The sequence below is a fragment of the Dermacentor albipictus genome, chromosome 10 (assembly GCF_038994185.2).
Source record: "Dermacentor albipictus isolate Rhodes 1998 colony chromosome 10, USDA_Dalb.pri_finalv2, whole genome shotgun sequence".
Taxonomy (NCBI): domain Eukaryota; kingdom Metazoa; phylum Arthropoda; class Arachnida; order Ixodida; family Ixodidae; genus Dermacentor; species Dermacentor albipictus.
The window spans coordinates 17,798,308-17,823,375 of NC_091830.1; the positions used below are offsets into that span (position 1 = coordinate 17,798,308).

At 46.7% G+C, this 25,068-nt stretch overlaps 1 protein-coding gene across 7 annotated transcripts in view; it reads right to left on the reverse strand.

Moving 5' to 3' along the window:
- LOC135911500 (eye-specific diacylglycerol kinase-like) overlaps positions 1 to 25,068 on the reverse strand; it is a 481,563-nt gene that overhangs the window by 294,232 nt on the left and 162,263 nt on the right. The gene's annotated exons all lie outside the window — the stretch shown is intronic.

Consider the following 25,068-nt stretch of genomic DNA (forward strand, 5'->3'; position numbering starts at 1 on the left):
ATTGAAGGCACCCCTCGCCCACTGTGTCTCCCGTCGCATTCCCCCGTGCGTGCCAGCGTGCTTTTTCCTCCCTCATTGAGGATTCACCGGCAACGTAGGCATTGATATTCAGAGCCAGGCTCCACGGATATCTCCGGCCTGCAGCACGTATAAGAGCGGCAACTTGCGGGGGGATGAGAGAAGTGCGCTCTTTCGAACGTTGCGCCAGGCATCCTGCGCCATCCGCCTATGCTGCACACGACACGCTGCGGTGCGCACCTGTCAATGCCGCTTCTCTTTATGCTACCTTCGCACATAGAGTTCCGCTCCGAGGTTACCGGAGCGAAGAAGTGTGGCGCTAAGTGCCCGCGCCACCTAGCGTGGATTTTCTGCCAGCACCGCGCGCGCATTGATTTCGCGCGCCATGCCAGCTTTCGCGTCGCTGCTTGAGAGATGGTGATGGTGAGTGCCTGCTTGCCAGCTGCGAATAAACGGCGCGAACAGGGGTCGACAACTAAATGACGCAGCGAGTAGTGCATTACTACACACTGGCGGTTTATTGCCGATGATTACGATACATTATGTGTGGTTTTAGTTGTGTTTCCTGATGATTCGCTGCTTTTGCTTGCGTGGTGAATGCCGTATAGTATATCCTGGTGGCCCCAATTAAGTGTCAGCAGGTATAGTTACCGCTGTGTCCCTTCATCTGTTAGCCGCAACCCCCTGCTCGTCCTACTGTTTTACCCGTGTTTGTCCTCAAACTAGATGACCCGTGAATTTTGCTGCATGGCCGAGTGGTTGTGTCACGAGTTGACCGGCATAAAAAGCGATCGCCCAGCTTCAACTGCCGCGAACGACTTTGGCGTTTCTACATTCACTTCCATAAAAGAAAAGTCCATTCTCGACGCAAATTCGTCGTATGGCATTAACTAATATCGTTGAGCCTTTTACTAAAATACTTCAACCTGCATTAGCACATAACAAGCTGCATCTCTAAAAGAAATACTTTAGTTTGTCACTTGTTATACTTTTATTTGCCAACTAAGAAGGGTGAAATCAGCATTAAATTTATTGTTTTTAGAAATTATGAGCTCAGTAGCTTGCTGAGTACCAAGTACTATTTTGTACTATACATTGACCCTCTATCATGCATTCGTCAGACTAGTATGCTGCTTTTCTACTCACTTGTACTGCAATTGTATAAATTCAGGCTTTACTGTTACGAGTTTTTGCTCATTCTGTCGCATCATGGCCGAAGTTTTTGTGTCCTTTGTGCAAAGTTTCATACGGCATTACCAGTCTGTCTAAGTAAAAAATAAATGTAACTGTTTGCAACATAAAGAAAAACAATCCCGTACACTGGATATTACCAAACGTGCTCTAGATTTAGCGATATGCATTCTTGAAAGTGCCGAGATTTACATGTGCGTCGAAACTTGCGTGATGAATTTTGAACGCGAACGCTCGTTACTTTCGATTGTCAAAGGCTCGCTTGTCAGCGCCTTTTCCTTTGGCCGCTTGAGTGGATCCACTCATCTGACACGCACTGCTTCGCATTTTTGATGTCTCGAAAGCATTGCTTCTTTTTTGCTGCTTTTACTTTAAGATACTCACCGGTTATGAACGACGGCACGCCGTCATACTGACAATAAAATATGTCTGCAAAAATGTATTCGCGAAGTTCGATTTGAAAACTGGGAAGCTGGCGCCTCAAGTGAATGTGTAATATAAGTTATTATTATTATTTTTAGATTTCTCGCTCCCAATCGGCTGATGCAAGCCGTAGCTTTTGCCACGGTGTACATAGGCAATGAGGCAGAGTACATCAATCACTATAATGGTACACGTAGCCCATTTGGCGAATTCAGTGGCTTCCAAGTCACTGCGGGATTGTCGGCAATGAACGGGCGGATCACGCTGCCCGCTCAGCCCATACTGAGGAGCGCCAGGTCCCCATTCCTCTTTCTAGAACTGACGCTGCACGGAAGCTCCGCCTACTTGCTCGGCAGTGCACCGCGTCGCAATGGAATGAGCCACATTTAAGCAATCCGCGACTGCATCAACAATCCAACATTAAGTCTTCGAGCGCCATCACAGCTTCGCCGTAGAGACGCCACGCTTTTATATCGACTTTGGTTGGGCGTTGCCTTTACTAAATCCTATGCCTTCCGCATAGGGATGACCGACACCCCAACCTGTGACCACTGCGGCCATGAAGAATCAATTGGCCATATTTTGTGCACCTGCCCGCAGTACAGTCCACAGAGGGCATGCCTCAGCCAGGAACTAGACCAACTGGACGACCAACCGCTATCCGAAAAAAGAATTCTGCAACATCGAAAGGACCTACCGTCACAGAAGAAGGCCGTGGAAGCGCTTTTGCGCTTCTTGCGATCTACCGGCCTGTGTGAACGGCTTTAACTGGAACGCCTTTTGTGTGTGTGTCTCCATGTGTGCGCGTTCGTTTTTTTTTTGCGTTTCCCTCTCTGTCATCTTTCTAACCCCTATCCCCCATCCCCAGTGTAGGGTAGCAAACCGGAGTCTCATATCTGGTTAACCTCCCTGCCTTTCCTCTTCATTCTCTCTCTCTCTTAGCGAAAGTGTTTACACACGTTTATAAAACTTATTGACAATAATCAGCTACCGCGCCTGCTAGCAATGGCTCGTTTATTTGAGCGGGTGCTATTTTACAGAAACAGACAGCTAGCAAAAGTAAAATTTGTTGGCGAGACGTAGAGAGGTCGGCCTGAGGTGAGAGTCCTCTAGCCTCTTACTCTGCTCAGAGCGAAGGGGAGGAGAAGTTAAAGGAAGGGTATTAAAACTTTTCAAACCGTGAATAGGCCCTTCGGGTACGGTCGCGTCCGAAGGGCCCACTCACAGCCTTGAAACTCAGCCTGTCTAATTTCCATTAATAATGCAACTGGCTTGAACCAAGACAAGTCCAAGAAGGGCTAGAAGTGCGCAGTGGTCGAGAGCGTCTTGTGTTCCATGCTCGTTCTCAGCCAGCGGCACGACCCGCAGCTTCTTTGTGCGCGACACAAAGCTGGATAGCCGGTATTTAAGCACAGACGCATCCGTCACCGCAAGTAGGGCTGCCTATCAACTTTCATCTTTGCCTCGCCAAGGACCACGAATATCGAGGAAAGAGAATGAACGGGCGCAGGCATTCGGTGCAAGCCTATTGGGCAGATTTAGACGAGATTCTTTCACGGTACGTCTCCCTTGGGGTACGGTTGGCAGGGGAGAAAGCGCACTAGCCGGAACGCCATCTCCAAAGCACTGACGCGACGCACTGTTTAGAAATCTTTTCTTTGGTGATTTTTCTTTCTCCCTCTTTGTCAGAAAAATAAAGATGAAGAACAGGCCGGATTCTAAATGCACCTCTGCGTGCGGCCTTTCGAAAGCGAAAGGCACGCTCTGGAGCTTCGCACCCGGGCACGGATGTAGGAATTTCGATCGCCTTTCAGAGGTGCTCGAGCGCAGCGGATGCATTGCGATCTTCGACAAAGCCTGCTTGTGAAAAGCCCGGCTTTCAGCGCCCCCCCCCCTTTTTTTTTATAACTTGCTCAATCGCATCCGCTCATCTGTAGCGTGCAGCTTCGCAGTTTTTATATTCCTGTAGCTTTCTTTTTTCTTGTCTGTCGTAATCGTACGGCATAGAGCTGCATTCCGACTTCGCACCTACGAAGTCCATTTCTCCAGCGAACAGTTCTGAATCCGGCATGTTCGAACAAGAATCGAACGCCGTTTAAACGTAGGCAGACTTTGCACTCAGCAGACGCAGGAAATTCTGCTCCTAGATGCATTAACCAATGACGTCACGGAAAATACTTCTGGACGGGAGGCGGCCTGCTTAATGTAGGGCTGCGGACGCCATTTTCGAATGGGAGTTTAAGCTGGCAACCATCCAACTGTAAGAGAAAAATTACTGCCGAAGCCATCCTCGACGAATACCTATGTCAGGACGAAGGTTTTAAACCCTGGACGTGGCGCAAAGCCCGAACGAATTCGCATCCTCCCGGGGAAACGCTAGTTCGAGTGCCACTGCTTCGCCACTGCCTCGCCACTGCCTTGCCACTGCCTTGCCACTGCCTCGCCACTGCCTCGCCACTGCCTCGCCACATGCGCCACTGCCTCGCCACTTATGGGCATCGCACACCTCTGTAGTCTGCAGACCACTCTTACGCTCCTCTTCGGCTTGATACTTTCGAAGGCTCAATGTTGCATCTGCACATAGAGGTCTACGCGCAACGTAGTACAGCCAGCGCGACCGAGTCACGCCAATTTGTAGCCGCCACACCCATACCGGCGGGAGGAGCAAGGAGGGCAGGAGCCAATAGCGACCATTGAGCTGGTGCATGGGGGTGAAGCGCGCATCGGTGAAACTCTGTGATCTTGGACGGGCTCACATCTGGCCTTGACTTCGGCTAGGCAAAGAAGTGCTTCGCATTTAAAACACTACACGGCACCTTGCAGGACTACAGGCTGCGAAAAACACGTTGAACGCAAGAGACAGATAACATGAGTGCGATATGTGGTCTGTGCCTCGCGTTTCCATCTGTACTGCGCGGATTGTAGTCTGCACCAACTATAACACGATTACAATGTCAGGTCTTTAGAATTAGCAGTCTAGGTCAGACCAAACTTCTTTCACAGTTTGTGGTTGCCCAAAAGACTCTCAGTTGCCTAGGATCAAGACGTATCTTATCGGCTACACTGAAGGTAATCTTTAGATAAGCTTAATGTTTTTCACAGGCAGGAACAAACTTGTTGCTTTGACGTAATCTACTATATATTTTAGAAGAGTGAAAACGCAGCAGCTTCACCGGAACTTTCACAGTGCTTCTTTCTGGAGGCTTGTTGAATAAGGTCACTATCCGCCGCGGTGGCTTAGCGGCTGTGGTGTTGCTTTGCTAAGTACGATGTCGTGGCGGCCGCGTTGCGATTTGGGCGAAATGCAAAAAAAGGTCCGTGTCCCGTGCGTTGGCAGCACGTTAATGTTCCCCTAGTGGTTCAAATTAATTCGGAGTTACCCACTACGCTGTTCTTCGTAATTACCTCCTGGTTTTGGCAATCTTGGCCCAGAATTCAGTTCAACAAAGCCACTTCTATATTTTACTGCGTAAAAATAGCAAAACTCTAAGTTCCTTTTTTTTGCATTCTAATCTGCCATAAAATCCTATAAAACGCATGTAATAGCGGTGCATTTCAGGAGAAGCCACCACGCACATATCTGTGAAAAATAAAAGGCACACTGCGAATAAGAAGCAGATAGCCACAACAAGGCCAAGAAAGGGCAAGAATACGGAACTTCGCAGTTTTGGAAACACGTGCTGACAGCAACACTTCAGAATCCTCTCTTCTCGACGGTATGTTTATTGTGTGTTTGCGTTGTTTGCGACGCTATGTTTATTGTGTGTCTGTGTTTGTTTCTTTCACACCAGCATGAGTGGGCGGCCACCACTTTAGAAACATCGTACCACTCTTCGCCGCTTACATTACTGCTGGCTCCCTCCAGCGCGACAAGGGCCGTGAGATGTCCAAGCACTTTGACAGCTTTCAAGTCAGCTTAGGAATAACAAACGATATGCTTTGAAGAAAACAAGTTCGAGTGAGTGAAAATATAAAAGTATATACGTAATAGAATCGTGCATGACGAAAGATGCCCAGGATGTTACTGAATAATACGATGAGTAGAAAACAAAGCAATAGTGACATAAAAAGAAGCTTGAGATGCGATTTGGGACACTAAGGTTGTCGCCTATATTTTTTTTCTTTTCTGTCTCTCAGTATTTTTCTGTTCAAGTTTCGACGCAAGAAGAGTATAGCTAGAGCGCAGGCAACTTACGCGGGCAAGAATAACAGTCTCTCTATTACGCGATAAATAAATTGATAGAAAAATAAATAACTGTGAATGAAATTTTAAATAATTAAGCGAGGGGAGAGGATTATAGTTTTCTTAAAACTAGTCTAATTGCTTGGTTTAAGTTTATACAAAGTTTCTGGATCATTGTACCAGCGTTAAAGTCCAGCTGTTCACCGTAAATGCCGCACTGAAGGTGTAGGTCTTGATGATGATCATGATAAAAATACTGATAATGGTGATTGTGATGACGGCGATGATGATGATAATTATAATGAAGAATAGGAATTCCAAGCAAGGAAAAGTGAAGAAGAGGTTAGATTTAGCCCGTGTATCCACTGGAGATGTAATGAATCATCCATACTTTCCGCAGATGATTTTCAACATGTAATATTTCAGTGGAACACGAGCAAATGCCTTTCACGACATCAAGTTTCCGCTGTAGAGTTCCCTCAATGAATGTTTACCTTCATAGATCTGGTCTATCCATAACTAGCCTCTGCTCTTTTTGTTATGAACAAGAAACTATTGACCAGTTCTTTCTTTCTTGCCACCGCTTCTCCTCGTTCCGCAAAATGTTGCTCATATTTAAAACTAGAAAACTAGGTTGAGCACTTACAGCGCCGAGCATTTTGTCTTTTGGTGCCTGTCAATCAGGCACAAAACACAGTTCTATGATCAGTGCTGTGCACAAGTTCATTCAAGCATACGGAAGGTGACGCTGCTAGGGTGCCGACCATGGGACATTTCCTTTTATTGTCATTATTTTTCTTGAGCTTTTCAGTTTAACTTTTTCTATTTATTTAGTTGATGTATAGGTACTCTCAATATCGGTGTTATCAGTTAGTTGCCAAATGATTCGTTCAAAATGTTCGCCTTTAACCCTTTTGGTATGTTGTTGGGTGTTTGAATCTGTCAAGTGTGGCCAATCCCCCTCGTGAGTACGAGCCGTATTTTGAAACAACAACAACAACAACATGCTCGGAACATGTGCTTCGCACTACCACATTACACTTCTACACGTGTTAAGGCGCTACTATGGGTCATCGTCGTGTCTCCTGCGTCTCCGTCGTCGTCTTTGAGTTTTCGGGGCTGACATTATCGGCGACGTTCTTGTTGTTGGTTGCACTCTTTCTCATTCAGGTGGCACCTAATGTTTGTTTGGTCAAGTATATACACCTCTTCGCCTAAAGTGTACAAGCCCTGTCGCTTTGTTTTCCATTCCTGTCTGCATATATCGAGCGCTATTGCTAAATGACCTTTCTTAACGCAATTGGAGCGTTGCGCGCTGAGAAACTGTCCTCTCTTTACAGTACCTCCGTTTCGCAACTTCAGATTTCGAACTTGCGATCGCGAAAATATGTTTTCCGGTGAAGCCTGCAGGAGCTGCGATAAAACGGTTTTACTTCCTCGCACGTAATGCGCGAGGAATATGGGGGACATAAAAGCGAAAGGTACGGGCGTAAAGAAGATGCGGTTCACGTGCATATACCGCGTTTTTCGGGTCAGCACGCCAGAAGAACCAACGGCACGCTTTGCAGGGTAGTGATTTGGAAGCCATCTTTCGTTCTTTTCCTCCATATGGTTCGGGGGGGGGGGGGGGGTTAAAGCGCAATAAAGTCGAGTCTTTGCTCCAACAGGTGATTCGCGCGAACGACATCAAAGGGCTGAATTTGAATACTAAATCGTCGATCATTTCCGGTGCTTTAAGAACCCGTAATTGAGGCCGGGTCTTTCAGTTTGCTGATTTCCTTACGTTATCCCTGTCTGACAATCAAATGGTGTGGCCACATCGGCAACAGGCATTACGAAAGCTTCCAATATCAACAAAACAATCGGACAATCAATCAATGAATTAATAAATAAATCAAGACAGGCCTGTGTTATCGCATTGCGCCAATCGCCGCGCAAGATACGTTTCAAATGGTTTAGGTGCCGGAAGTGGGCGAAACTTCTTTATTGGCCCGTGTGCGTGACAAGAGACAAAGATAAGTTACCCAATTAGGCATTCGCTTTGCTGCTTTCATTTCATGACAAAACGTTATATCCGTTTAAAGGGACATTAAGGGGAACAATTTTAAGCAGCACGCATGTCACGATGAATGTTGACGTTAGCATTGAGGCCATTTAGCGACCAACCGTACTCCCAACGCTGAAAGGTATACGCCGTCAGGGTCCTCTCTCGCGCTTCCCGCTGCACACACTGCGTCACCTACCGCCGCCGCCGCGAAGTACGCGCGTTGCGCGAATTCGATTATGCTAACCACAGGATAAATATTAAATATAATTTTGCTTCAGGGAAGTAGCTACACGTACCCACTGCCGCACACCCAGTGACAGAGTTACTTCGACAGTTTGTTTCGAAACCTGTTTTACATGCCCAAACCACGTGCCGAAGAAACAGCCTGTTACCACGCCCTTACACGTTTCATCCTGAACTCTTCTTTTGTAACATATCTTGCAAAGCCCCTACATGGGTCACTGAGTAAGGGGGGCATAGAATCAAGTGAGCACATACAATCTCGTAACAATATGAAGGTTAATATAGGGGTAAGAATATATGAAGCCCACGTAACGAAAACATGCCCCATCACTGTCGCTTACATATTAGTGTCGTTGTGTAGAGGAACGAAGAGGTCGTGGATCAGGCATGGGCAGCGTGCGCAGATGACAGCGTTGTCAGTCACACCACGCATGACGCAATCGGAGCAACTTTCTAGCCTCGTGCGCAGCGGTCGCCGACGCACAGCTCCTAAGTGCGTTTGTAAGACCGGGAACCAGTGGTTGCGCTTGGGGGAACTCATTCTCGTACCACAGTAGGCATAATCCATTGAACTCAAACGAGTGCACAGCAGGAGGTGTAAGCTTACAAACGTAAAAGTTGTTGCATAAATCTGACGGTTGCTGGGCCACGCCAGCCCCGCGTTCAACAAATAGGGTCCAGAAATGGGGCCAGGGGACTCGGCAAGCAAGGAAGATGGGTGGCAACTCTCGCCCACCTCCTTTGATTCCGGTGGAAACGTGTACGTCCCCATAGGGAGCGCAAGCTAGGGAGATTTAGGGAAGCGCCACGCCAGCCCCGCGTTCAACAAATGGGGTCCAGAAATGGCGCCAGGGGACTCGGCAAGCAGGCAAGAGGGGTGGCAATTCTCGCCCACCTACTTTGACCTCGGTTGAAACGTGTACGTCCCCATAGGGAGCGCAAGCTAGGGAGATTTAGGGAAGCGCGGGACCTCCAACCATCTGTAGTGTTAGGCGGGATGGAGCGCGGCAGGTCAGTCGCGAGCGCCACTGGTAAGGGGAGAGTCTGCGACCGCAACAGAGGGGACACGACGAGACCAGCCCGTCAGAATCCACCAGGAGCACACCCGGAGCACCCCCGGAGCACACCCGCAGCACACTCAATAGCCCAAGTGCGGCAGTACAGCCAAAGCAGATTGCGCGTGCCACAGGCACTGGGAGCTGGCAAAAGCGCCGTTCGAATCCATCTTGATCGACAATTTCGAATCTAAGTGTTTTGGGGAGCGAGCACGAGTGCAAGTTTACGGCGTAGGACGCCCAACCAGCTGTAGCCTACGCTAAGCACGTAGGCTTTGTAATGGGTGAACAAATGTCGCTTGTGTATACGGTTACGTCATTACTACACCCTAGCGCCCATACACCCTTAGCACCATGCACGAGACGTTTTACGTACACCCCTGCGGCTGCATCCCTGATCGAGCCCACCCGATTTTTTTTATCATTCCTTCTTCGCTTCTCGCCACTAGCCATAACACTCAAAAGCAAGACAACGTGACCGGAAGTCTTGGTGCTCTTTCAACGCAAAAAAAAAAAATGACGACAAGCGGCAAATGTCACCGTCACTGCTCCATTAAATAGGAAAGTGCCGAGTCAGCGTGTCGTGGGCGCCCGGAAGGCCCTAGCGCTTCTGATTGCGTGGGCGCCTTTCGTGTCAGGCTCTGCAGGGCCGCACGTAGCACGTAGAGCGCCCGAAGCACAGTCACCGTCACCGACGTCGCGACATTGGAAATCGATCAACGGTCCAGCACGAGCTTGGACCCCCGAGGCATATCCCCCCCCCCCCCACCTGTGCTGCGCTCAGCGCTCCAGGTGCGCTGAGCGCGGGGTCGCTCCTGCAACACCCGGAAAATGTGCCTCGAGGCCGGCAACCTAGAAGTCCTGACGTCACGACAAAGAGAAAACTGATTAATTTTTTAAATTTAATATTCGTTCCTAGTTAGTTTCTCGGTAAGCGGTTGATCACTGGAAGCGAAAATTAAGGCCCGAACTTCCATTTGCCAATTTCACGCAGAAACCACTGTGCCGGTACGTCAGTGTGACGTCACGGATGTCAACATATCTTTTTTTTTTCTCCCGCTTCATATGTTACGGTGCTGTAACAGATTCACTAATCATACACAGTTCGGTTTTTTACTCCTTTAGAAATGAACGTGGTTCGCCTTCGCCGATATAAGGTTGAACCAGGCTCTAGCGGGCGCCGTGAAAATCCATGACGTGACGGATGGATGGTGCGGGAACCTCTGCAAATTTTTTCGGAAACTTGCCGAAAATAGCCTGTACTCATTATTCGAGGCGCTACTTCGCACACGTCTACCTGGCAACGGGTGTCAGTACATGGGACATCGTCCCACATGCGTGAGGTAAATGTGGAACACGACACTTGATAGCAATGGGTATTTCGTTGGAACAAGCACCCACATTGGTATCACCATTAATGAGGACAGTATTGCACCTATTTAAATAGAATTAAAAAACATTGTTTTTATGTGGTACCACTGCACGGAATTCGATCAGGTTTGTTTTGTACTTAAAAGAAAAAGTTCAAATCTGTTAAGTTTAGTAAACATAATTTTTATGCAGGATCTGGATGTGCTAACAAAAGCTCCAGAATATCAGAGAATTAAAAGAACAAATTACCTACTAAGTTTACAACTCTGTCGCTGAGCAACAAAAAACCCAATTTTGGATTATACCACGGATTCGTTAGTATGACTGAAAACTCTACTAAATAACAAAGTAATATTACGTAATTTGCAAACTTATGTATAAAATTCGTGCGCTTCAGGTGCTCTATCAGTGGCAGCTTAGCGAACTATGATATATATTTATCGAAGTCCAAGAAGAATGTACACAGTGTGGTGATATCCCACACTGGTGCGTACAGAACTAGAAGCAAGAACGACTCATACGAGACGGTATACGTCCCTTTGAATGAGCCGAGGGATGCGGACTTGCTCGAACATAAGGCAATAAGCATACCTTCGTCAACAGAAAGAAGCAAGCAAACGAACACAGACACACACACACACACACACACACACACACACACACACACACACACACACACACACACACACACACACACACACACACACACACACACACACACACACACACACACACACACACACACACACACACACACACACACGCGCGCGCGCGCGCACACACACACACACGCACGTGCACACACGCACACACACACGCACGTGCACACACGCACACATGCGCACATACGCACACACACACACAAACACACACACACCCGCGCACACACGCGCGCGCACACACACACACACGCACACAAACACAAACACACACACACACGCACACACACACATGCACACAAACACACACACACACGCACACAAACACACACGCACACACGCACAAACACACAAACACACACACACGCACACACGCACAAACACACACACACACGCACGCACACACGTATTTACGCGATTACACACACAGGCAGAACGAACCAGCGTATCTACGTCTGATGCTGTCACGTGTTCATTTCGTCTGAGGTGTCACCACTTGGGTGTTTACCATTCACGAGAATACATACACGAGTTCGAAACGCGCGAGGCATATATCTTACATTTCAATATTTGAGGAACACGCACCTATGGCATGTAGTCGGTGAGAACTTAATAATTACAAAGAAGCTTGACTGCAAACTACAAAGAAGCTTGACAGGCAGGTGATCTGCGCAAAAACGCAGATCACCTGCCTGTCATGTCTGAAAGAGAGCCGAGCCTGCCGAGGTCTGCCCACAGCCTAACGACATTGCTGCGCTAATGTAAAAGCTAAACTAATTGTAAAATAACGGACAGTTGTTTCACGCTAAAGCATTAGCTACGGCTGAGCAGTGATATCAAGATCGTCAATAACATGTGCCTCTAGGCGTTCAGTTTTCGCACTGTAACACGCAACTATAAGATCAAACTGCACGAAGGAAAAAAAAAAAAACGTTCTTTTACACACGCGAAACCGCTTGACGCCAGGCAAATGAGCCAGCCTAATTGGCTGGCGCATCTATGCAAATTGTGTTTGAGTTCGACAGCGTACACATGAGCGTCTAATTCTTAGGTTGTCGCTAATGGGCAGAGTTAATTACGCAAGTCCCACGCACTGTCGGAATCGATGTTGTGCAGAGCATTTTCGCAGGCGGCGGGCAATCCAGCATCGTTCGGGATTTCGGCAAAGCGCTACCAGCTGGACCAACCGTGTTTGTGCGAGGCCAGCAGTTGTGCGCGTGTGACGCAAGCATCTGCGCACACCTGCCACCTCTTTAAACGATTCGTGAACTTTACAAATTTAGGCTCGTTTTGCAATTTTTTTTTGCGAAAGTTACGTTGTAAGTTTCCCGAAAGATATCCTGTTCGCGAAAAATTTTTCGCTCTTCCTGTCTCCTGAAACATTCTCGGTAATCGGCCAAAGGACCATAGAGAAACACCTTCAGCACAATGCGTTGGCGGGCTAGTTGGTGCGAATCCATGAATACTTTGTTTAGCGCAAAACGACAGACACAAGAAAGACGACAGGACAAGGCGCTTGTCTTGTCCTGTCCTGTCGGACAAGGCGCTTGTCCTGTCGTCTTTCTTGTGTCTGTCGTTTTGCGCTAAACAAAGTATTCATAGAGAAACACCTGCTTCGCGCAGGCTTAGTCAGACTAGTTTCTAAACAAGGTAAAATCAGCGACATCAAAGTGGCCTGAAAAAGTCATTGTTATCTCGAAAACAACGTGCCGCATTGTCAGTTTAACGCTGTTCAATGTTTGTTGTGGGCTGTGTGCTGCATATAAATGTAAATAATTTGAATAGAATGCGCACGTACGCCACATGAGGTGCGCGCCCTAAGCAAAACTCCGAACGTGATCCGGATGTGATTTCTGCAGTGCCTGTGAAGCCGAAGATGGCTTAAAGGTGCCGTCTACAAAACTCCTGCAAAGCACAATGCTAATTTTCGCGCCAGAATGCTGTTATGTTACAGTTCTTTATCACTCTTCTGACATAAGCGCGGAGCTCCGAACATTCCTGACAAAGCCTTTCTCTTGTTGCAGGCGACTTTATACATATTGAATGCTATGCTAAGCGAGACAGGCGAGCGAACTGAAATTTCCCAGAATTATGAGCTGCTCTAGCGGTAACAGTGATGCTAGTTAGGTAGGTAGTTAAAAAGTTAGCTAGTTAAACCACGGAATATATTTCTGAAATGTCGCCAGATGCTTTCTTTTCGGAGTTCGCCAACAGTGTATAGCCAATTATGTGACAAAGAGCTGCAAGAAGCAGAGCGTAGCTCAGGCGGCGTATAAGAGGGGTATGAGAAGGGTATGAAAGTGTATGAGACGTGTACAGAACGCATATGTGCAAAGCACTATCGTGTCATCAGACTAGCTGCCATCGCATTTGTGACAAACACATACTCTTTGCCGTATCAGCAGACAGCAGACATTTTCGGAATAGCTCACGGCACCTTGCGTGTGGTAAACGCGAGCACTGTGCGGGTGGCTACAGTACGTGCTGCTTGAACGAAAGCGTTTGTTTTAACACACACACACACACACACACACACACACACACACACACACACACACACACGCACACGCACACGCACACGCACACGCACACGCACACACACACACACACACACACACACACACACACACTCACTCACTCACTCACTCACTCACTCACTCACTCACTCACTCACTCACTCACTCACTCACTCACTCACTCACTCACACACACACACACACACACACAAACACTAACACACACACACGCACACACGTACACTCACTCACACACACACACACGCACACAAACACAAACACACACACGCACACACAGTTAGGGAAGCCAGAATCACCAAACAATAGGAGAAATTGGGCGCGCTAGCCACCTGCACCTTCCTATTCAGGTGAGGTGATACGAAACGAATGCCTAATAATCCCTAATTGGCAACGAACGATAGCACAGAACGCGAAGATCCTGACTCTACAGAATGAAGGGGAGACCCATAGGTACCGTCATGTTTTGCAGGTCCATCTCTTACCGTATACGCAAACAATACGTGCGTTACTGAGTCCCAGATAGGTACGTAAGTCACATTCTGTCAATAAGGTGCGGAGCATGCGCATTAAGAAAAACGCTGTTCTTTTAAACTACGTGAGGTGTTGACGTTTGCTTTAAGACGATAAGCTAAAACTTTCTAGTCGTCATTCTGCTTTCTTTTTCTTTCCGTAATTTAATCTCGCTAAGCCTCGTTCCCTCGAGGACGAGCCTTATAAGAATCCCACTGTAGCCTTCAACGGGAGACTTTTTGATCTAGCGCAAAGTAGGCCTTAAAGAGTTCCGCCAAGGCAAAGTTTCACAGCAGTAGACTCTGAGACACAAATTAGCACTGGGAAAGGAGTGCCGCAACATTCGCACGGAATGACGCCATGCCTTGTTTCGGCTAACGAGCATGAAGGACGGCCCTGTTCCCAGCTGCACACACTCTGGACTAGATCCTCACGTGGGAGCCGTCGATACGTAGCGGAAAGGAAGAAAAGCGAAGTGACAAATCGTCCGTCATGCGTCCTCTATCGTAAATGGAACGAACGCTGGTGCAAACCACGCAGTACACCTTCCGGAACTGTAGTAACGAAGGACTGATTATTCCGGGAGATTCGGTAGCGGAGAAACACTTTTCCTGCGGCCGCACATCAAGAGACCGCAATCTGTTACAAGACCTACAGTTAAAGCCCTGTGCGAGATGGTTCTTACCGAGGGTGCCACAACGCTAATTACCTCGAGTGAAAGGATAACAAAGCGCTTTGCGGTTAATTGCACTGGTAGCTGCCCCCCTTTGGTGTGTTTCTTGTTTCGCAAGGCCGAGGTGTACTTGTTTCTTAATGTTCTATCCACGCGGGTCGGAGTTTCCAGGCGAGGCACGATCTTCGTTTATCACTTGACACATTGCCGTACGTAGGTATCTCCGCCTCTTCTCATTGGTAGGCTCTTGACTGGAGAGAAAAATGTGCCCGGTGGTGGGATTCGAACCAGCGTCCACTCAGCTACGTGCTTTATACGTGCCTTATAAATGAAATAAAGCTACGTGCCTTATAAATGAAATAAAGAAATAAATTAATGGAAATGAAAGCGGATGAAAAGGTTCAAATTGATGAAACGTTTGACTAGAGTATACTCGTGACAGAACATCGATTTAATTTATTACAAACTCACACGAAAAGTCATTGAAATGCTAACAAAGTGACGATAAATCGAAATAAAGAAGCGAAGAAAATGATGGCAAGTACAATCGAAACGTCACCGGTACAATAATGTCATCAGGACTTTACATGATAGCAAAAATTACGTCCCATAAATTACAGAGATTGTTCACGAAGACATAAAAGGTCCCTGTCAAAAAAAAAAAACGCACAGTGCTTTCGCAGCAATTCACTTTGTCTTCAGGTGTTCAAGAAGAGGCTCTAAGGAATTTCTTTACCCAAATAAGGTAAGGCGGTGCCAATTACCAACCGCACTATGTTGCAATTCCACCTACGCACCGCGTAACGCCACTAGCATGACAGAGCAAATTCAGTCGATAAATGCTGACGTCATCTGGGTCTATTAAAACTTGCTGTCACCGCCTGTGCGATGCGGAACCTGCCACTGTCAAAATAGAGCGAAAAAAAGAAGTTCACTGTGAGGACGATTGCTCATCCTCCGTTTCTGGTGTTTAAGACCCTTCGTTCAACAAAGAGAATAATTATACATAAAAAAAGAAGACGGTAGTCGCTGAGGACGATTCTTGTTCGCTTTTATTTTCTGCATTTTGTCCTCGGATCCCGTCGGATTTCGTCTGCAGTTGTAGCCGAGCCGAGACGTAAAAAGCAGTTCTTTCGCCGACCCTTTAATCTCTGCTGTCTCTTCCGATCTCTGACTCGACTTTTACCCACGTCAGCTCTTTCTTGTTTTGTTTCGTGTTGTATTTTCTCCATCTCTGTCTCTTTTGTAGAGTTTGCCATTAACAACACGCACGCAACAATCGTCGTCTTTGCTGTAGTAGCGCACTGTCAAGGGCAAAATCTAATTCACAAGGGCACGGTTTATTTCCAGTAGGAACGAAGCAGCTGACAGTTCATCGATCCATTTACGAAGGGCTGCGCTGTCCTGAGCAATAGCATTATACGTTGAATTTGGAAGTTGCCGAGAAGCTCAGGGGAAGGGGGGAAGGGGGGAAGGTGAATAGGGCCAAAAAAGTTTACCGGAAGCGACTTCCACGACAAAGGCGAATTTCGGCCCTCTCGAAGAAACACAAAAAGGACAAAACGTATTTTAGTTGCATTTGTATATTGCACTTATGCACTACAAAAGAGAAAATGCCACTCTCACTGCAAGAAGAGTTTTTGGTAAATGAGAAGAGACGCAAAAGGGATAGCAACGTGGTGAATCCGCCTTCAAGTACCCGCACTAGCCCAAGGTGACGTCGCGGATTTTGACGCGTTTACATTCGGGTCTAGTAAAGGTTTCATAGGTAATGATGGGCAACATTGCATTCTAAAAAATGAAAACCAAGGACTAAACTTAGTAAGCATCGAGAATGTTTACTGAGCCACAGTGGCACCAAATACGAAAAAGTACTTAGAAATCCATTCCGTCGCACTCACGCACAAGGGCTGGGGCGAACAGTGGAACTTCCACCTTCGATTGATGTTCTAGTAATGAACTCGCAACTGCGAACATAACAAAAATAGTGTTTTAAAACAATACTTTATCAGTCTTTACCAATTCAGTGTTTGTGGTTATGTGCGTTTAAGGTACACAAGCACCAGAAACATTGAATGCAGTCAGTGTGAACACTCAGTGCATTGGGCGTGTGTTCTAGCTTGTGAAGCTAAACTTTGAACTCGCAGCCTATGTGCCACGCTTTCTGAGAACTATACACTCGGCAACTCGCTCTTGAGGGCTTTTTGTATCGCTGTGACTCCGCTCTTCTAAGAGTGTTCATCGATCTATGGCACGTAGGAGCAGAGTATTCGGTGCCTCTACAATGCGCCATCTCCTTAGACGCACTTTATACCAATATTAACAACAACACCAAAAAAAGTGTTGCGCAGATCCCAGGCACTGCGGGAATCGACGTTGCGCGCCTCGTTTTGCAGGTACCTGGCTATCTGGCATTGTTTTGAGTTACGCAAAGTGACAACGTGCGGATCAATGAGTTTGTGCAGATTGAGAAGCTGTGTTTGCGGCTCGAGAGCGCGGGTGTCTCTGACGACAGCAGCGCGACCGCGTCGAAGATGATCGCATGGCGGCAACGCCATGATCTCCACGCAAGGCGTTCGACGTGAACTGACGTGAACACGCTCTCTCCCCTCACGCAACATCTGGCACGCAATCGCGGCAGCAGGTACACCTTTTTCCCGCTCTGCTACGTCGCGGAGCGCTCGTGCCGAGAGCGAGGGCGAGGGGGACGTGGCCTAACGTAAAGCCCCTTAAACTTCGTAAAGTTGCCACATTCTCCTCCTCCGCCTTCCCTCCTCCTCGTTTCTCCTCTCTTTCACACTCCCTCCTCGATCGTGGCGCCGCCTACACTGCTCGAGCGTAGCAATGGCGCCAACAAGCGCTCTTCGCCACTCTGTAGACGCTTCTCGAGCAAAAATGGCGCTGAAGCAAGGCGCGTGGGCTCACGTGATGCTATTAGGCCAATAGCGACGCGGCGGTGGCCTCGGCCAGAGCACGCGAGGAGGAGGCGGCATTCTTCAATGCGTGACACTACTTTACGTAGTTTAAGGGGTTTTAGCGTAACGGTGATGCCCTCTCCCCTCAGGCAAGAGCTGGTGCGCCTTGGCGGGTGTTCGCTTTGCCCGATCTGCTCCGTTGAGGCACGCTAAAGGAGAGGGGCCACTGTCAACGGGAACTTGGGTACCGTTTCGCTGCTCCAGTCGATAGACGCCGACTTTTTCGCCTCAATGAGCCATTTGATGCTTTCGCATCAAAACGTGACGAAATTTGCCGCTAAATCAAACGAACGAGTCCAAGCCCACTGCGTTTGACGAAACGGAACAAACTTGTTCGGCTTGTTCGCTCCCACCTCCATGCACAAATAAGTACGGCAAGGACCCTGTGCATCTTCCGAATGTTCGAGCGCGATGCACAAAAGACGATCATTACGTGCCAGATTTTGTATGCGAGGAATATGTCGCAAATGGTAGCTCGCAAAAAAATATGTTTCAGCTCTCTTTCTTTCCACTCATCTGCATTACTATTCAGTGAAAACGTGGCTGAGCGAAATAGGTCTGTTTGTACCCTCGACGACTAATTGTCTACTATGCGAAAAACCCGGGACCATTAAGCATGCTTCCCAGCGACGCTGTGATTCAGTATTACACTGGTACATTCTATACAGAGCTGTGAAGAGAGAAGCGACCATTCAATTCCTATGACATCAGGTTTCTGCCGATTGATACCACAGAAATCATTGTTCCTTGGTCTCCATAGTTGGGGAAACGCGAGGGCAGGTCAGACATGTTGATGCCAATTCACTCTCAGTACGCAACATTTCATAGAAAGTGTTGCGCAGTAGAGCAAGGTCTATTGGGCGCGGCCTAACCACCTGCATGTATTGCAACGATTGGCGAATTGGTTCTACTGAACAAATTTTAATCCTGTTGTTCAGCCAAAGATAGGCTACCTCGTTTTAACAATTGTGCTCTGTTTTTTTTTTCTTTTTTTGCAGAACCGGCAATAAAGAGAGAGAGAGAGCGATGGATATGAGGAAGGCAAGGATGTTAACCCGCCAAGAGTCCTGTTGGCTACACTACGCTGGGGAAAGGGAGAAGGGGAAGGGAGAAGAGGAAGAGAGAGAGAGAGGGTATAGCGACGTGCACGGGCAGTACTTGAGTCAAGGGTGCGCTCGTACAAACCAAAGGCTCTCAGAAAGCACAAAAGTGCCTTCACTGCCTTCTGAGCCAATGATCGGTGGGTAGGGTGCTCTAGTACTAACTGTTCACTCAGAGGACGATCATCTACTGCCCTCAATTTGCCGGACAAAGAGTGTCTTCGTGCCTGAAAGGAAAACAAAAGCGATTGTGCTCTAATGGTTAGAGCAGCCGAGTTATGTGCCGAGGGATTACTATTATTATTACTATATACGGAAACATGCAAGTGAACAAAGGAAACAGGGACGAAGCAAGCTTACAAGTGCTACCGAGGGGGGCACAATGCCTGCCTCCTCTTTTGGGAGGAGAGAACGAAAAGAGAAGAAGATAGGAAACAAATAAATAGGAAAGAAAATGGGAAATAAACAAATGACAGAGATACGTACAAAAGAATGTCCATAAACTGAAGGCGAAATCAGTTTTCTGCATGAAAGTTAGCAAGGCTCTATCGGCCTGGCAGCGATAGGCAGCCCTCCCTCTCGGAAACAGGCAATCGTCAAAAGTGCTGAGGGACCTAGTTTGGATCCCTTCATCGGATACGTCGTTCGTTGTTTATTTTTACTGTTTTTACATATCCAGTGACCCAACTTGCTCCGGAGGTTGGTTTCGACGCCGATTCACTTAGTATACTTATCCCAATGAACCCTAACCTTAACCTTAACCTTAACCAATTGAACCCTGATCCACCTAGCGACCACCCACGGTGGTTGTGTAGTGGCTTCGGTGTTGCGTTGTTAAGCCTGAGTGCTTAGCAACGATAGACGTTTAGCTTAGCTTCGATAGAGGCGAAATAAAAAAAAGCACCCGTGTGCCGGGCATTGGGTGTACTTTAATATAAACCCGGGTAATCAAAATTAGTCCGGAGTCCCGCCCCCCTTCTCACTTCGGCGTGCCTGGTTGCAATCATATCTTGGTTTTCACATGTAAAACCGCAGAGCTTAATTCATTGTTCACCCAGTGGCCGAAGTTGTGGGTTAGTCGGCAAGCCAACACAGCAGCAGCGTACAGCAAGCAGCCACGGTCAGAAAATACGGGGATGGTTCGCGAAGAAAGCCTCACCTTAGAAATAGGGAGAGACAGCTAATTTCTTGTTTTTCTTTTCGCTCTGTGAAATCTACCTTCTGCGATGGTTTGAACTGTAGACCTGTAACGACGCTACGGACAAAAAGCAATGCCGTCGATTATCTGGGCATCACACACACACACACGCAGATAGGTTGAACGAAGAAAACGCTGTTACCCAGAAACTGCGTTTAACGCGCACTGAAAGCTGAAAAACTAGTTTTCCTATCTTTTTTTCTTTTTTCTTCCCCTTCCCGATTTCGCGCCACGACAGCGGAACCGGCGCTGAAGGTAATCGAATACAAGAATAGTAGGTTGAGCAGAGAAAAACTGACTTGAAATACCTTTACCCCATTTATTGGCCTGCTCTCAAAATACCGATTAAAAAAACAAAGTAAAATGAAGTTAGCTAAAAAAAAGAAGAAATGAAATAACTACGAACACAGTCTGCGGTCATCGCAGAATGAACAGAGGCACGGAAAAAAAGCGGGGGGGGGGGGGGGGAGGGCAGCGCTGTTGTGGCTTTCCTGCTCGGTAGGCTTAGTGGTTTCCCGTAAGGGTCATCGAATTAGGAAGTAAGGTTCCCCGCTCGCGTGTTTGCAGAGCTCTTTATGGGAAGAGCGGCCGTTATAAGCCCAGCCCTGCCGAGATAAGGAGGCCACCGCGCTACCCGAAAACGATAGGCAATATGGGAAGGAGATAAGGCGAAAGCACGAGCATCAGGTCGGGTCGTAAGCAAAGATTTGGAGAGGAGAACCTCTTACGTCAACCTTATATAGAACGAAAAAAAAAGTAAAATAGCAAAGATGGAAAAGCACACGATTTACGCCATGCATGTTACCGAGACGACGGCATGGCACGAACGAAGCGCGTTGATCGGGAAAGAGTTCGTTGGGAAATCTGGCATTATGCGCCAGGACCGCGGTAACGGTTGTTTCTCTTCGAGTTCGGAGAATTTGAGCGAAACCTGTGCTATGTCAAATGACCATGTAGGCCTACGTTCAGACTGCGTGAGCATGCGCAGATGTCACGCAAGAAAGTGCTTGCGCGAACGCAAACAGCGCAGCTGTTTTCGTTCAGGCTGCAATCATGTGGGGGGCCCAACGAGCGCAACAGCCCCGACAGATGCGAACGTAGTTGCTGAGAGGGCCGCTTACTTTTACATCTGTTGCGCATAAGACCTTTACGATGCGTTTAATGAGTGCCCGCTTTTGTTTTTGTTTCTTAGCCATGATTTTGAGATAGCCAGTGCGCTCTATAGCCAAACTAATTATGCAAACATCCGAGAAACAAGAAGAGAACTGAGGTGATCAACAATGGTCTAAAAATGCCTTAGCGTAGGGCAGGGAAAATCTGCCAAGCAGCTATGTGTGACACATAGTGACAGAATATTGCAAGATTATTATGCAGCATGTAACCTACTGGCATTCCCTTTCTTTTTCTCTTCTAGACAGATCGCAATGTTTTGGAACTGTCTTTGAGCAGTGTATACAGAATGTTGTACGTTCTTCTCGTGCATCTTTCTTTCTCTATACGTGCACAAAAAGTACGTATTCATGGCAATATTGGCATTCTTATCTTTGTGGTGAGTCTGATATCTTATTTTCCATCGCTATTGTGTGCTTTTAAAGAACGAACATTCTCTTACTATTTTGTGTTTTGTCGTATATGCATACATTGCTTTTGTCTATATTCATCCACGCCTATTGGGCATGCTGGCCTGAAGTATCACGAAAAATAAATACATACCTAAATAAATAAATATAAATAGTACTGAAAGAGGCACATACGAACTCCTCGAATGCAAGTGTCGTACGCAACAAATTTTGTTCGTCAAAACATTGGCACAGAATGTGTGCCGTTCGGTAAAAATTGTTCGTGTGAGACTTATTTTTGAATATATGATAGCAATAGTTTCAGTATCAAAACAGGTTTTCCCGAAGATTGCCAACAATTTGGCATATTGAAGCTGTAGCAACGCAAAACAACCCCTCCAGGCACCGGATTATTTCTATCTAATATTAGGTTTCACCACATTTCTTCCATGTTGAGGATCACGAAAAGCGTACAGCGCGCCAAACGAATTTAAAGTTTTTGACCCTTGAGCGAGTCTCGCAAGTGCACAGAATGTGAATACCATGCCAGAACTGTCAGCAGTCACGCCAGATACAACAATTTCAACTATTTTATGACTTGCATACCTGAAAGAGCACCTATCCAGCCACTTTGAGATTTTGCGTCGCCTTAACCGTTGCGAAAGAAAACATTGCAAAAAGTGAACCCGCTACTTAAGGACATATCTGTACCGAGAGTAAACAATTATTCGTCCATTTTCCAACTCGATAATAAACACTTCAAGCAAGACACCGAAACTCGAAGTGCAGGTTTGGTCAGAAGTGTTTCGATTGGTATGACACACGTTTTAAATAAAGTTAGTTTGATGAGCGCTCTTGTTTTTCCTGTACTAGCTTGTCATCCACAACAGCGGACACAGCGCCTTAAGCGGGTAAGAAAACTCTGAATTCGGATGCTTATCAATAACCACTCTGCTGGAAAAGGAGAATTGCTACTGTACATGATAGCCACGTTACGGGGGGTCACATTAAAGGTAAAATCACGACTGTTATTTCACGAATTACAATAAACGACAGACCTCGTACCCACCGCAAAGTGTCGGTTCATGTGTTTGCAAGACGTGCGCAAAATTTGAAATTGGAAAGAGACGCAGATAGCCCAACAGCATGCATCAACCCACGTTCGCTTCGCTGTCATGGGCAATTGATCATCTAGAGAGCCCTAGGAACGATTCAAACGACGTCGAGTCTAGTCAAGATAAGCATATACAAACTTTAGAATCATTCTATAATGCGCCATTTTAACATAAATGTCATGTCATTTTCAATAATAGTCATCAGATATGAACTCAGCAAAATTGATTTATTCTCTTGGTTCTTCTGTCAGCCACCACTTACACTTTAGAGATTATTATTATTATTATTATTATTATTATTATTATTATTATTATTATTATTATTATTATTATTATTTGTTTTCAACACATATACAATTAACCGGAAAGCGAAAGCGAGGAGCAAGCCGGTAACTGCCACCGGAAGGGGCACAACGCCTGCCCACTCTTCAGAAGGGAGATGACAGCAACACAGAAATGGAATATAGGAAGGAGGGGAGGAAAGACGAAAGGAAGAGCAACAGGACAAATCTAAAGAATAAAGTAGAACACCCTACAGATCACACACAGTAGGGCCGGTCATTGAACTACTACAGAATGTTGAATAGAAAAGTTTCGACGTTACAAACGAGAACCTAAGTTAGTTAACTCATTTCTAACACATACAAACGACACACGTGAATATCACGTTGACAAATCACGTGCGACAGTCGCAACATATTCAATTCTTCTTGTCAGGATTATTATATTCTCCGCCCGATAAACTCTATAAAATGTCCATGCTTCTTGACGAATGAAAACTATATACTTATCCTTAAGTTGCTGTGATTTATGTTTGTGTTTTCAACGACGTCTTGTTCATGTTTAGAAATACCATGCACGTAAGTGACTTGCATGTTTTTCTTGTTGGTATTATTGAACCAGGCACTAGTGTCAAGCGCCCATTGTCAGAAGCATATTTGTGCATGTGGTCTAAGTGTATCAAAAACGTGCGTCGATGAAGTGCATTATTGAGCAATCAGTTGGAATCAGAGCAACCATAGTCATTAGGTCAACTCATTTCGAATACTGGGCACGTTCTTCTTAGTTAAATCGATCGCAATTTTGTCGGTGCGGAAATAAAGACAAGCTTTAGGTAAGCCCTTTGCGCTAAGTTAGGCGAAAGTGCTAAGTTGCGTGTTAAACTAGGTCAATTTTTCCCTGAAACTGCGACGCAACCTTCCAGCAGCAAACACAAGAACGATGTGTACGGGTAAAGTGTGTTCATTCAGAAAAGTAAAACTGTGACATAGCACTTCCGCCGGCTGCGAGAGATTGTTTAGAACATGAACTCTCGCAACACAATTGAAGCACAACAGAATCGCATTGCATGCGTCACTTTACACATATGTAAATACGTCGCACGTCGCCAGACACGAGTAGCGAAAGAATGACGTGCACCAAAAAGCGGCATTGCACACAACGCGATACATATGTTCGGTGCCTCCGCGTTCATGCAGTGAGGCGTCCCGCAATTGGGTAACGTTAGGTTCGTCCGTAGCATTTCATTCACATTGCTACAGTGTAGCTCGGCAGGCTTGCTAGGACGCGGAAGTGGACCTCAACAGCGGACGCCACGCCGGTTACGCCACGACGACTAATGACGCTACGACGCACGATGTATCAAAGCTACGTTGGCGTGTTTACAAACGCTGCACTAACAGGGCCAGACCAGCACATGGCCACGCTTGAAACATAAACGACCTTAGTCGTCTTCTCTTCAGCGTCACCATGCAGACCATAACGTAACAACATTGCGGCAATCAGTATAACCTTACGTATCGTGGTTCTTCGTCATCAACTTTGTAACAGAGCGCAAGCAGTGACAGATGTGTTGCGAATAGAAACAAAAGAGCATGTGAGGGTAAGATAAATAAAATAAGTTATACAGTTCGGACATAACGATCTCCTGGATGAAAGCGGAAGGCATCACGTGATATAGAAGATTTTAATAGTTTTGAAGGATTGTGCTTTTTTTTCGAAGTTCTAGACACTCTGAACAGACTCTGAATACACCATGGAGCCCAAATTTACGATCCTTGGGAAGTAAACTATTAAGTGGCAAAAAATCAATGGTCGATCGTCCTCACAAAGCAAACGCTAAAACGCACTAATAAAGGAAGAATGCTTCCAGAAAACGCAGCAGAATGCCTGGGAATATTGCAGTGTTCAAAGACAAAGACCACACCCAGA